Source organism: Neopsephotus bourkii, unplaced genomic scaffold (genome assembly GCF_033783945.1).
Source record: "Neopsephotus bourkii isolate Nb327-2 ecotype Australia unplaced genomic scaffold, CSIRO-AGI_Nbou_v1 NB_144, whole genome shotgun sequence".
Classification (NCBI taxonomy): Eukaryota; Metazoa; Chordata; class Aves; order Psittaciformes; family Psittacidae; genus Neopsephotus; species Neopsephotus bourkii.
The window spans coordinates 922,852-937,855 of NW_026900661.1; positions in this window are offsets into that span (position 1 = coordinate 922,852).

Sequence of the window (15,004 nt, forward strand, 5' to 3'; positions counted from 1 at the left end):
GAAATGATGCTTACTGCATAGTTGGAAGGGAGGCACCTCAAGACAAATCCAAAGCAAAGGAAATGTTACTGGTGACTCAGTGAGTATCTGTCTTCTCTCTTGAGGAACAAATTGTGGTTTTACACAAGTTCCAAACGACACTGAAGTATGTTGTTGCTGTGCCCTTAGGAGAGTATCAGGAGTTAGCTCCAAAACTCATCTACTGTATTCTAAGCCCTCTTCTCCCCTTTCTCACAACAAAGCCCGTGTTGGCTTCTTATGAAGTTAATTGTCCCATTGTCCCTGCTTGCTTGCATCTCGTGGGGTACATGCAGGGTAGGTTTATGGTCCCTGGTTATTCCTTCTTCTGCCTGGCTGCATATGTGTTGTTGGAACCGTGGACACTGGTCTGTACTGTGCTGTGTAGTCCACATAGCCATTACAGAGGAGTAGGGTGGCACATTTCACTACGTAGTGAAATGGTGGCTTAGTGCTACACTGGGGATATATATGATGCTGGTAAAAGAAATGTCATTTAAATATTACCTAAATCTAAATTTATGACCCTGAAACCATTAAAACACATACTTAATCACTTGAGTATAAGAACATTTTCCACTCTGTCATGTCCCAGTTGAAACTGGGTAATTAGGTATTAGTGATTTAAATCTCTGTGGTCTTGATTTAAATCACAAAGTATTCTAATTTGCACACTGTCCTAAATTCTATTATTCTAATTTATCTGTGTATTCATAAATCTTATAAGTTTCTTTGGAGTAAATTTATATGTGATGCAAATTTCTTATTATTGTTTCTTTAATATGGTTAAAGTTCAGAAGCTTTCACTTCTGATATAACCTCACAACACAAACTGTGTAAGTTAAAGACCACTCTGACCTTGCCATTGAGGTCTCTAAATTAGGAGCACGTGTTTAATATTCATCCTCAGTTCTTCGTAGGAGTTTTTTGAAAAGAAATCCAAAGCACACTTTAAACTGGAGAAATAAATACTGTTTATTTATCAGATTGCCTGTATCTCATTTCCTGAACTAAACAGTTAAAGTCTGTTTGCACTCTTGACACTGCAAGTCTCAAAAGCTGATCCAAGAGAACATCTGTCAGTTTGTTTTCAAGACTGGACACTGCAGAAGAAAAGAAGAAGTGAGGGACAAATAACAATTTCACAAACACGTAAGTTCAAACAAAGTGAGAACTTCCTCAGCTGCCTTCATAAGCCAGGCAAGCTGTGCTTCAGGAATATGCTTTTAAGGATATTTTCTTCCTTTTTTCCCCCATCCCTAACAGTAGTTGAAAGCAGGGGTCATTTTTCTTCTCTGTGTTCTGCTCAAACTGGTGCCAATAAATATTTTTTGAAGTATTAGGGAGTCCAAAAAATGTATTCAGGAAATACTCGCAAAGTATATTGAAAGCAAATTAAGAAAAAAAAAATCAAGAGTTTATTCTCCTCTAACATGACACACAGCTATTCTGAACTCATTGCACTCAGTGCAAGAGAAAAAGGTGGACTTTTGGCACAGAGACAGGATGATTTGAAGGAAATGCCACAGCCTGCTCTGTTCTTCACTCTGCTTTTAGCCAAAAGAACAGTTTGTGTTGGTATGCTTCAAGGGAGGAAATTCAGACCGTTAGTAACAGAACTGGTCATATGCTTTAAATTCTGTCACAGTCCTAACAGCCCTTTTTCTAGCTGCACAAGGGGGAATTCTATCTCAGATTTTAAATATAAGGTATGCAGTGAGAAGGTAAGTGTATATTTGAGTAGGTGTTTGGGAGCAACAGCCCCTGTCTGACATCCTCTTTTTATTAGAAAATACTGATTCGTAAAAATGAAAGGTATTCAGAGGAACAAAGCATGGCAACTTGTGTGTTTGGAAGAGCTGTTAGAGGTGTGAGGGTGTGTAAAAGGGTAGATTCTGTCAAAATGTGTGTTTGAAGAGGGAAGAATGGAGAATGAAAGAGGGAAAGACCCATTTGTTTATCCCCTCCACAAGATCCAAGAACCAGAGCTTTGTTTTGTTTTTCTGAGCTTTGGAAGACTCAGATTCAGTTCTCTGATCTTTCTAGTCAAGAGCAGGGACTTGACTTCGATGTTTTGGTGCTGTAGGTAGATATTCTATCTACTCTGGAAGATTCAGTTTTCTGATAAAAAAGAAGCCTTAGTTTTATGAGAATCAAAAAGACAAGAATTACCAAATCCATCATCATATGCAGATCTTCTGCTTTGCAGCTCACCCTTCTATAGGGGCTTCTGGAACATCCCATTAATAGGACATAGACTGTGTGAAAGGCCATTTGGCAAGAGGTACTGGGGCTGAAGCTGCAGAATGCAGCTAGCTGCTGAGAAGCAGTAGGTAAGACGAGGCAGACCTAAGGCTAAGCCACTGCTAAGCAGGATGACCAAGTTTGTAGTTCTCTAAAAGTACTGCTGTAATGTTCCTTACCTCCTGTTAGCTCTCCAAAGAAAGATACAACACCAACTGCTGTCAGTTCAGTATGTGTGTGGTTATCTGAAAGAAAGAGAAACTTATTTCAATTCAGACCACGCTTTTGTGGGTTCAGACATGCTGCCAGACCCACCGTATGTCTGCTTAAGCTCATAGATTTCTCTGTGTGATTCGAATTTGTGGAACAGTCATATGGAAATGATAGTGAGTCATAGAAACTCCTTATCCTTCTAATACATGGCCAAGTGAATAGGAGAAAAACACAAATGTAAATGGGATTTTGCTTTGCTCTGCTCTGCTCTCTGCTTTGAACAACTGCTTGGAATCTAAAACAACTTCATCCCAGCTGATGTGTCCCTGTGACTATACATACCCTGCAAGATCCTGGCACATGCAAAAGGAATACAGTGTGTTAAAGAGAAAAAAAATTGACAGGAATGAGTTAAAGGGAAAGAGTCACTTTTAGATGTTTTCTGCTTGGCTGAGCCCAATACATGTCACCTTAGAATGCTCTTAATGAACTGACGGAAGCAACCCAGAAGTGCAGTTCACAGTAGAGTGAAAATAAAGTTGGCTTACAAGCCTCCAGAAGACCATAAAGTAATACTTAACAGACATTATGACTAAGAATGCACTATGTCTCACAAACCTTAATTTCATCTATAGTAGAATAATAGGGATTGTAGACTTTTTGTAGATTGTAGTATATAAGCATATACTGCCATTACTAGTATTTTTTATACCATCTTTGATAATATTTTTCTAACCAAACAGTGAAGTGTTTCATTCAGACACTCAGGTCTGAGTGAAACTTCATGATGTATAACTTCTTGGAATCCTGCTGTCCAAAAAGTTGTGAGTTCTTCATAGTCTAACTGAAATTATGTCAGGGATTTCCGTAGGAACATATCTCGAGTTCAGCACTGTTCTTATTATAACTGCAGCTGGCTGTGAGGCAAAAGAATAGAAAAGAAATTCAAATAAAAAATTATTCAATTATTCTTTTTTAAATGGAGAACTATTTCCAGTACACAAGGTGTGATTCAATAAGGACAAGTGCAGAGCACTACACTTCAGCACAGTAACAGACAATCCAGTAATGAAAAAGGGCCTTTCTGGTTCAGTACAGTACCACATACAAGCTTTCAAGCTTTTATGAAAGACCAGCAGCCTATGCATTGAGTGTGAAAAAACACACTGAACCACCCAAATCTCTCCTTTGTTGTAATACGTATAACATTTGTATATCTCGCTAACCAAAAAAAAAACAAAACAAAAAAACTATAAAAAATCCCACCCCCCATATTTCCTCTTTCCTCATTGCTGGTAAGGTCTCTGTTGGAATTCTGTGCCTAGATTTGGATTTGCTGCTTCAAAATAGATGCGAATCAGTTGGAGAGAATCCACAAGAGTGCAAAAGCATTAGATGTTTAGAAATTTGCCTTAAAGCTAAGCTTTAAAGATCTGAAATTGTTTAGTCTAAAACAAAAGAAGACAGAAAAAGGACACTGTAAGAGCATTCAAGTATGTAAAAGGTTGCTGAAAGAAGAGGGTAACAAACTGTTCTCTTTGTTGCCTGGGGTAGATCAAGAAGAAAAAGACTCAAAATGATGCTAGGGAACTTCAGGACTGATACTACAAAGACCATTTTAAATACAAAGGGACTGATATTTTTAAATATACAGATAACAAAGGACTGGATCTGAGTTTTGTGGAGAGGATGTGGAATATTTGTTTTTTTTTAAGGCCTTCCTTACAAGGTAGCTTACATAGTTATTGTTCAAAAATTAGAAAGAACTGATTCTGCCTTGGGTAGGTAGGATCTTGAACTCTCTTCCTCCTTTTTTCTGCTTTTGTTACTGTAATGCAGACAGTCTGACTGATTAAAGGTTATGCAATCAGATAGCAGAAGTCCCAACATTAATTTAGGAAGCTCACTTAGAATTTCAAGAGAAAAGAAAGAGGTGGATTAGAATTAGGGATGAAGGATTTTGTTAAGACTATTGAAGACTAGTAAGTTTCAGTATTGTGATAAAACCACAAGGCAAAACTCAAATAGGAATACAGTGAGATTGAAAGTGAGAATGGTTGTACAGCTAGAGTTTGAGGTCAAGGGATGATCAGAGGATAAAGTGCTGAGGGTGAGGAGATCAAAGAGAAATATATAGCAGATGGAGGGTGGGGGTAAAGAAACATTTCCTCCAGATGGCATGTATTATCTCCTGGAAAGATTGGCAAGATTAGAGAATCTTTCCAAGAGGAGAATGTACTGCGAGTAGAGGTATACCAAGTGTATTAAATTCTATTCAGCAAGTAACAAAAGACTTCATGTAAATTACTCTCTTACATGTTGAAATTTCATGTATGAATCTAACTTGCTCCGTTTGTGCTGTCATTATTGGTATCACTAAGTATTCAATATATAACTATGAATATTCTCTGAAATGATCAAAAAAGATCAATCTCCTGTCTTTCATCTCTTCCCGATTTTTTCTTGTTGATACCATCCCCATTTCTGTGACTGTTTTTTTTCCTTGCTGGCAGAGTAACAAGGTTCAGAGGCCTGCAGATTTTATGAATCTTTTTATGGTGGCTTGGCATTGTAGAAGGGTGGTGTGGATGTCACTGGGTATCAGCCAATCTTTCTGTGAGACAGTCTGCATAGTGGGTGCCAAGAGGGGTGAGGACTGTAAGGCGGAAACAGAATTGTAGAATTAAATATAGAAACAAACACAGAATGAATTCTACAAATTAATGTAATAAGTTTAAATTAATGAAGAAAGCTTTATTCTACTTAATCCATGAAAGGACAACTTACTCAATTTTAGTTGGAAAAGGTTAGGGGATTGACCATAAAAATGGTGCCTGTCTTGGGTACACAATCCTTTTTGCATCAAACTTGTCTAATTAAATAATCAGTGCAAAGGAAGGCTGCTGAAGAAAGGTAGGTTTAGGAATCTTGCCAATCTCAAGTTTTCAAGCTCCTGAGCTGAGTATTAAAATTAATACTCTATATTTTGTTTCTTTGTATAGTCTCCTTTTCATAAGCCTGGGAGCACTGTTTTTGAGATTCCTTCCATGAAATGAGAGCTAGAAAATTGTTTTAGTATGGAATGGAGACTCTCAAGTTACTGCAGTAGTTAATGTTTTAAGAAAAGCACCACTTTTTCCAGATTTGCCATAAAGAATTAGAAACTTTGGGTTAAGTTAGAGTCCTAGAACTTGAAGATAATACTGAGAAATTACAGAAAAAGACAAGCACAATGAGGAAGACTATAACACTGCCTCAGATTTCCCTGTGAAAGCAGAATGATGGCAGAAGAGGGGAGCTAGTAGAACTTAAGAGCCTAGGTTGATAGGATAAGTGAAACCATAAAATAGAGAGCAGTGGATCAAGTGTGGAGAAGTTAAGAACCTAAGTGTGGTATTTCCAGGTCAGTCCAAAGGGCCAGTGTCCTCTCAGTTATGGTGACTTAAAACAGATCTTTGAAGAATAACAGGGCACTTCTGAACTGACTTTTCTCATGCTAGACAGTGCTGCTGGTTTGGAAGCAGCAGTTTTCTCATCCTGCCACCACTACTGCATTTTAAATAGGAGCTCTTTGCCTAACGCTGTGACTCAGACTAACTTTGAGTGAAATGGTTAGCCTGAAAAGATGTTCTTTGGTCCTTCTCACCAAAGCTGTAGACATTTCTATCAGCTTAGCCCTGTGAAATAAGTGGCTAAAGCAAGTTAAGAAGACAGGTGTTACTGTTAGACCAAGCTGTTTGCCACAGGGTTTTATTTGCTTACCCTGGCACGTTTTTCATGATGTCAGCATACAAAGAATGTTTCTGCAGATAAAGCAAATGGCAAATGATTTCATGAGCCTGTTTCTGACAGATGTGTGCAGTGTGAAGAAACACTGTAGCACAAACTACAGCACTCGTCAAGATCGTGTTGTTCCAGCTCGTTAATCACTTTTCTCTGGTTTGTCTCCACGGATGACTATTTGTGAAAACTCAGTAGTGGTCATGACAAGGTTCTCTGCTTGCCATGCCATCTACATAGGTGCCTGTTGAAATTCTGTGTATCATTATCAAAGCCACACTGAAAGACAGATGGGTGTTGTACCACTTTCACGTCTGCTTCACACTCCTCTTCCTTTCAGGGCCAAGAACTGCCTTTTATATGAAATACCCTGCAGTATGAAAAATACTGTTTTAATCAGTACTGTCACCAAATTCTTGTTATCAATGTGCTTTAACCAAATAGATTAAGACTGTCATGGGTATTTTTTGGTGATGACTGAATAGACGAATAGCAAATAATCGGTGCCCTAAGAGGAATTTGCATAATGAAATACTGAATCATATTACTACAGTGAAATCAGAGCATAAAATGTATTTGGAAATGTACAGATCTTTTTCTTTGTTTTTTTTTTTTTTAATGTGAGGAAGGAAAAAGATGCTTGTTTTCTCTCCACTCCAAAGAACCCAAGGGAATGTATATTTACTGCTATCCCAAGGACTTCTGTGTGCTCCTGGCCCAGTCTTTGGAAAATTTTGCTAGTCAAGGAGTCATGCATGCCTGTTTTCACATCCTTTACTTGTCATGGAGCAGCTGCATTTCAGAGTTATTAGGAAAGAGCAGTGACTGCATATGGAAGAGAGCAAGATGAATATAATAGTATTTGCAGTTGAGATCAAATGTGAAAAGAAACTTAAATACCATGGTGTTCTTGGTTGCAAGAGAAAACAAGGATTCAGAAATTCAGTGTACAGACTCATGAAGAGTGTCCACAGACAAACCTTTCAATTTTGGACTTTTTTGGCAAGATAAGTTAGATGGACAGGTTCTTTATGTATCTGCCAGTTTCTTGATATTCAGTAGCAACAGCAGTGAAGCTGTCAGGTCCCAACTGCCATACTCTTCTCTCTGTTGAGCTGCCATTCAGTCAGCTCAAAGAGTCTCAGAGCTTCGTGGTCCGGTCCCTGTCTCCCCAGCCATTCCTAATAATTTGGAAGGAAGAATGCACTAACAGAAGAATGCCAGGAGGAAAGAGAGACAGGACACCTGACCCAAACTAGCCAAAAAGGTATTCCATACCACAGGAAGTCATGCCCAGTATAGAAAGTGGGGGTGGTTACCCAGAAGGGCTAGATCACTGCTCGGGTTGGGCTGGGTATCAGTTGGCGGGTGGTGAGGTGTTGTATTCTCTTCCCTTGTTATTTCCCTTATCATTATTATCATTGGTGGTAGCAGCAGTGGTTTGTGTTATACCTCAGTTACTGGACTGTTCTTATCTCAATCTGTGGGAGTTACATTCTTTCGATTCTCCTCCCCATCCCTCGGGGGGGGGGGGGAGTGAATGAGCAGCTGTGTGGTTCTGAGTTGCTGGCTGGGCTTAAACCACGATATCCACAAATCTTCTGTTAGTAGGATTAGGGAAAGTGTCAGTTTTCAGAGGTGGTAGAGGAGGTGCTTGGCATTACACGGTGCCACAAAGACACGGGCAACTGAGAGGAGATGGACTTCCTCACAATCAGCTAGATGAGAATTTTAGAAGCAGGCTGAGTATGACATTGCTTGTTGGCAGTCGCTGTAGTGAAACAAGTTCAGGACTGAAGTTGCTTCTGCCACTTACGCATATCAGTGTCATCTTTGACTGCACATTTACCTAATTCTTTTCTTCAGAAGGTGTGCTGAAGGAGAAGGAGATTTGTTCATGTTTTATACAGAACTCATCTTGGAAGAAAGAAACAGAATTCTGGACTGCTTTCACTCAGGGAATTTCAACCTGCATCTCCTTTTTAAAGTTTTAGACAAGCAATTGTCTTTGATAGCTCCCGTCATTTTCTCTGACCATAAAAATGCAAGAGTTCATGTGAAAGATGGTTCCTCCATCGTGTTTAGGATATTCAGCTGAGTAGGATAATTCTAGTGAAGTCCTGTAAATACTTGTGCTTTTGCTGCATATTTGTATGTCAGATAGCTTAGGAACAAGTGACTTTCAGTGCAAATTCACACTGGTATCTCAGATACTTAGTACAAGTATCCCAAAATTTTAGTTTGTTAAACTAATCAGTCAAGTCTGTCTGTTGTATCCAGTCTTCAGGGTACAACCAGCCTACTGAATTGTGATGATATTTGTCCCTATGTCTCGTGATCAAGATACTGTCAAAAGTTTTGCTTGTTCATAAACCAACCTGTTCTGCCTTTTATTCTTCTATTAAGCATTCCATATCTTACAATATGTTTCACAAAAACTTTTCTATGAAAGCATTTATCATGCTGAAATGTTTTTATCAACAACCAGCAACTCATCTGGTATCAATATTTAGTGAATAAATATGATTTAGCAACTCTAAAATGTTTTTTTCCTCATTTTTGTAATGCTTTTTTCTTGAAATGCACTGAGTGCCAAAAATCTGTTTTTCTATTGTAACTGATGCTCTGTTATACAGGCTTTTTAATCGTAGTGGTCTAAAACCATCTGCTTGTGGACAGAATCACTTGGGATTTAAGTTGCTTTTGGATTTCCACTTCTGTCTTTGGAGTTCAAATAACTCCCACTCACCTGATGGTGTCAAAACCAAACCAGAACCAAAGCCCATCTGCTTCTTCCTGGTGAATTTCCCAATGAACAGCTGACACCAGATCTAGAAAGCAACTGATTCTAGGGCATAATTCTATGCAGCTTTTAGTTGGTGGAACTCATTTGGATGCAGAAGACACTAGGAGAGATCCTGGCACCCAATTCAGAGTGAGGAATGCAAAACTAGATACAAGGGTTCTAGATTTGTTTTTACTAATACTGTATAATCTGGCCAGGACACTGAGGGTAATGTCTTTCCTCTTGTGAAATATTCCATGGGATCTTTAATTGGACACAAGTCACCAAGAGTCAGATTTATCTTCCTCAGCAATAGAGTCTCTTTGACACACCTTGGACGCTATTTTGATACTGACTTGAAGGAAAGACTGCCATCTTCTGAATCACTACCATGGTTCTCCTGCAGCACCTGGCAGTTCTTCGAGATCATCACGGCTTCCATTCAGATTGTAGCCACTCTAGGCCTGTATTGCTTTGCAAGACCTGAAGAGATCATAATTTAAGTTTGTATAGCAGCTGACTTGAAGGAAGCGCCTTACAATTTTAGAAGCCTTTAAATGAACAGCTGGTAACTAGGTTCTAAACAGGCTAAAATTTGCGGAGTTGTCACAGGTTCCATGATACAAATGCAGCTTTCAAAACACAACTAGAAAGATGAAACTGAGTTAGCTAGTGAAAAGGCAAAATGTGTAGGTAACTTAGATGCCTTAATAAACTGTCTGGCTCTTCAGTCTGACAGCTCTCCCTTAGATATCCAAGTCTATAGTTAGACTGAAACAGCTCTACTCAATTTGGGGAAGATAAAGAAAACTCTATGAGTTGGAGAGCCATAAGAGTTCTCTGAGGAGAGAAAATCCTTATGTATCAATCTGGAGGCCCTGGAAGAGAAGCGAAAACTCCAGCATAGTGTCAGTGATCAACCACAAAAGAAAGGCTCTTCAGCTATTTTTATTGTTACAGACTGAGTTATAGAAGAGCAGAATGTTTAGTTCATTTGATGAATTTTGTCACTGGAGTTTAAGATGTAATTCATTTGATCAAATGTGGGTATCTGCTTTCAGATTAAACAATTCTCTGTATTTTACTGATACACGTTAACTCCATTGATACTAAGATTACCCTGGACACCCAAGTTACATATAGACATGTACATTGAAACTTCTTAGGACTGCTAAGATCTACTGCTATTTGGGCTGCTCCAGGGTATTCTATCTGTTCCGTGAAAGGGTACTGACACTCCAGAAGGGCATAGCTTTCTCATATGCCATGTTGTTCCTGGCAGCCTCTGATACATGGTGGTAACAATCGCAATCTGCACTGATACTTGTTGAATTCAGTCCTTGAATTTAGGTGGGAGGAGTCACATGCATTGTCTTGTTTCGTTTGAGAGCTTAGAGAGGACTTAGTTCATCTTTCACAGAACTGGCAGTCTTTCCATGGGTTTGGTCGGGAATCAGCTCAGCTATGTGTAATAAAGGTAACAGCTTGTGAGACTGAATAGCGCTGCATATTGACACTATCCAGACTGCATTGTTTCCCTTTAAATAACAGTGAAACTAGTCAGAATCAAAGCTTACTCTCATCTAATGGCTGTTTGGTATCTCCGTTCTGTAGATAGATATCTACATCCCAAATAAACCCAATGAAATTGATACTAGATATGTATGCAAGACTCAGATTTTATAGTACAACACATAAAGTTTGATTCAGCTTTCTAGCTCCAATAACCCAAACAGTAGAGGGCTGAGGCATGGCAGTTACCCTAACAGTTATAGTTGAGACATATTATGTAGTGGAAAGATGTTGTGATGAGTCCTGATGAGCCTTTTCAGGAATTTCTGTCAGGGACTTTCCTGTCAGCATCCACACTGCTTACAGGATACAAAGATATTTAAGAGGGGCTGGAGCATTCTGAAAACACGCTGAATGTTTCAATAAATCCACTCCCTCACTTGACAGCAGTGGATGCCTTACCACTCACTCCAGTGTGAACAGAAGTGGGACTCAAAAGCACATTTCAGCTGCCAGAACACTCAGAGCGGAAGCTTTTTACAACCCAAAAAATGCATTTTTGAGTTGAAATGCAATACATGTCATTTGCCTGTTAAAACTTTCTTACACGTATAAATTTGCGCTTCTTGCCATGCATACAATTGTAGTGTCCTAACCAATCTGGGTATATGGTCTAGTGTGAGGCATCCCTGCCCATGGCGGGAGGGTTGGAACTAGATGATCTTGAAGTCGTTTCCAACCCAAATGATTCTATGATTCTATCTAAATGCCAGTTTCCTGATAAAGCCCATTGCAATCCACACTGTTGGTATCTTCTTGCCAAATCCCCTCGATGACTTTGTTTCACTAGGCATGTTCATGTTAACACTGTGAACAATGAACAGCAGTAGTCCTAAATTTGTGCAGACTCAAAAAGAATATGCTTTTAAAAGGAGACCAATATCTCTTTCCTGTTGTCTTAACACAGGCTTCTCTTTGATAGAAGAGTAGTAGAACATGTAGGTTTTATGAATTGTCCCTAGCAAACTTGTGTTTCATCTTTTAACTACAGTTTTAGATTCAAAAATAACATCTCTCCTTCCCTCTTACTCAGTAAAACTTTTTAGAAGAGATTAGATGCAAAAAATTTCTAAAAGCCTAGTATAATGAAACAGCTGAAAGTAAAGCTTGAAATAAGGCAACTGAAAAAGAAATGTATTCCCCACCATAACCATAACTCGTAGCTCTGTTTTGTGAGAACTCTAACAAGCTAATCCATCTGGTTTTGGTTTTCAGTCACAGATGAACTAAGACCCTCTCATTTAAGTTACTGCATGGAACCACTATGAGCTTCAAGAGGCATTAGTCATTTTATTTGCATTCAAAGGGCTGTGTTTTTTTAAATGTAAGGAATATCTCTTCCCTTAAGAAAGGAACATATCCTGCATAGCAAGGATTACCAGAGAGACAGGAAAATCTGTGTTAGCTAAAAAATTGATTACATAGACTCATTTGGGTTGGGCAATGATCCTCCTGTGTCATCAATTCCATTCCACTGCACCAGTACCAAACTGATGATACCAATCAGATTGTGGGATGGAAGAAATTATAATTTCAGACAGAACCTAAAATTATTTCAGTGTATGTGTGTGAAACTAAGAACTTTGAACTGCTCTGATCTCTCCCCTTTAGAAAACACTAGCAACATTTGTGTTAGTTTTGCTAGTATTCTCCTCAATATCCTAGTTTGATATTCAAATTATACATTGTAATTATAAATATTTCTTGCTTCTCACTCTTTCTTTCAAGAATGTTGCTAAAAGCCCTTCAGCAAGTAGTTCTGAGATTACTTGAGATGTAGCAACCATGCTTTTGCCACAGAGCAAAGAAGGTAATGTAGGACTTTCAGTATGTCTGCTTCATTAAGACCAGCAGCAGTTAATGTACCTCTCTTATGAAAACAGTTTTAATTGTGGAGATATGCACCCATTCAAGGAAAGCCACACCATAAGGAAGCAGCTTTATTCACACCAAGCTTCCTTCTCCAAGGACTGTTTCAACTCAAGTCTGTACTAGTTTTTCCATTTGGCATTGGGTCAGGCCTCTCCACTGAGTTTGAAACCCTGATAGATAGGAGAATATTTATTCTACACAATAATAATTCCAAAAATTACCATGTTATAGTGGAGCATAATGAATTTTGCTGTAGTAGGAATTCTGGTCTTTCATTTTGGTTTTGACCTAAAAATTATCTGACATGCTATAGACAGATAAATTGTTACCAGTTTTTGATCATATACATAGTTCATCTGTTTTGTATGCTTTTTTCATATTAGACTTGTTATCCTTTAGTCCAGTGCTATCATTATAGATTTCACAGGGAGGCAGAGATCATCTTAAAAAATAAATAAAGAATTAAGTTACACTATCCTAAACTTGCTGCCGGTGTATTCTTCATTTTTAAATGTCTGTTTCTCAGAGACTAATAAAGCAGCACTCAGGTAGGCTGAGGAAAGTCTCACTTTTCATTCAACACGTCTGATTCAAAAGGTGCCTTGTTTTCTTGTAGATAAAACACCAATCAGATATGTATACATAGAATAGTTTGGGTTGGAATAAGCCTTAACATCATCCAATTCCAACCCCCCTTCCATGGGCAGGGACACCTCACACTAGACCATGTTACCCAAGGCTCTGTCCAACCTGGCCTTGAACACTGCCAGGGATGGGGCATTTACCACTTCTTCGGGCAGCCAGGTCCAGTGCCTCACCACCCTCACAGTAAAGAACTTCTTTCTTATATCTATGTTTTTGCTTTCTCAAAGAGCTTGTGACGAAGCTGCCTTATGCGTAACTTCTGTCAAAGTTGTCCAGACTTGAACAGAAGGACTGAAAGAAGCTCTGAATTTCTGTAGCCATAAACTTCTGTGAAATAGTGATTTCTGCAGTGTATGCTGTGCTACTTATAATGGTCATTTAAGGGCTTTTTTGAGGTTTGTTATTTTGTTTTGAATGTGTTCCTTACTCATTCTGCTTTCACTGGTGGCTCTGTGACTTTCTTAGAAGCTCCAGTATGGTGTTGCTTTTTCTATTGCTCACATCTATCATAAGCTGTTGCTTCTAATTCTCTATAGTTGTGTCACCTTTTCTATTAGATTATAATTATTATGGGAAGGTGATTATGGTTTTCATTCTACAGAGACAACTTTGTGGGCACATCCAAGAGTACGTAGACATCTGTATCAAAGGAATTTCATTCCAGAGCTATTAGGGGCAATTCTTGATTCTCTTTGCAGGCTTTAGGAATCTCTGTTCTTTGTGGTATCTGCTCTGTTACCATCTGGGTAATCCTGGTAAAGATCCCAGAAACTGTTTATGTGAGAGGTTAGAAGCTCATTTACATAAGCTGTTATTCTTACAACCAGCTGCATAGTTCTCTCCTACAGAAAATGGGGCTTGTTTTCTTTTAGGCTTGGTGATGTAAGTCAACATTTTCCATGGACAAATACAATCAACACTGGTATAATTTCATAACTCAAAATGGCTCATAAGTCCACAGAAATCTTCCATTGTAAAAAGATCATATTGTCCTCAGAAATTTGGTTTTATGAAACCCAAAGACAAAATATATAAAAATATATAAAATATGACTTTTATATAATATATAAATGTAAATATATTTATATATTATGTGGTAATAGCCATTTTGCCTGAGGGTGCACTTGGAATTGTTGGATTTTCAGGTTACAACTCAATTAAAAAAGTACATTTGCAGTGAAAACAGAAGGGCAAAGAAAGGAATTTACCAGTCTTCGCTCCTCTGTCCTCACTAAGTTACCATTTCTATAGAAAGGCAAAAATTCTGCACATTTCTAAAATTAAATACACTGAATACTTTATTTTCCCAATATTTTATACACTTTTTCACCAAAAGGAGAGTAATTTTTTTAATAAAAAAAAATAATCCAGAAACTACTTACAGTAGTAAAGTAGTTATTCTTAATAACAGAACCAGGACCACATTCTCCCTTATGCCACATAAGGGCAAGCATGATTGTTGCAAACCATAGCCTCAGCATTGTCGTTTTGTTCGTTAGTCTCAGGCACAAATACAGATATCCATTACAACTAAAGGATCTCAGTAAGAGTAATTAGGAGATAATAATTAAGATCAAAGGTTTCTGACAGGCATATTTATAAATAACAGCAAACAGAACTAAAACCTGAATGCAATAATTAAAAAAATCTATTGCCAGCTTCTGTCTAGCCTATGTGTAAGATAGCAGTCAGCCACCCAGCCTATAAAATCAATATTTTTTTTGTTCACATAAGCAAGTCTCAGTTCTTGCAGACTTGCTTCTGAGCTTTGCCATTACCTCACTGAGGATTTGTGCTCCCGGGTGTGTTTGTATAGCAGTGGAAATTTTCTTTTTCAACAAGTATGAGAATAAAGCTTGCGTGGTTTTCGATTTG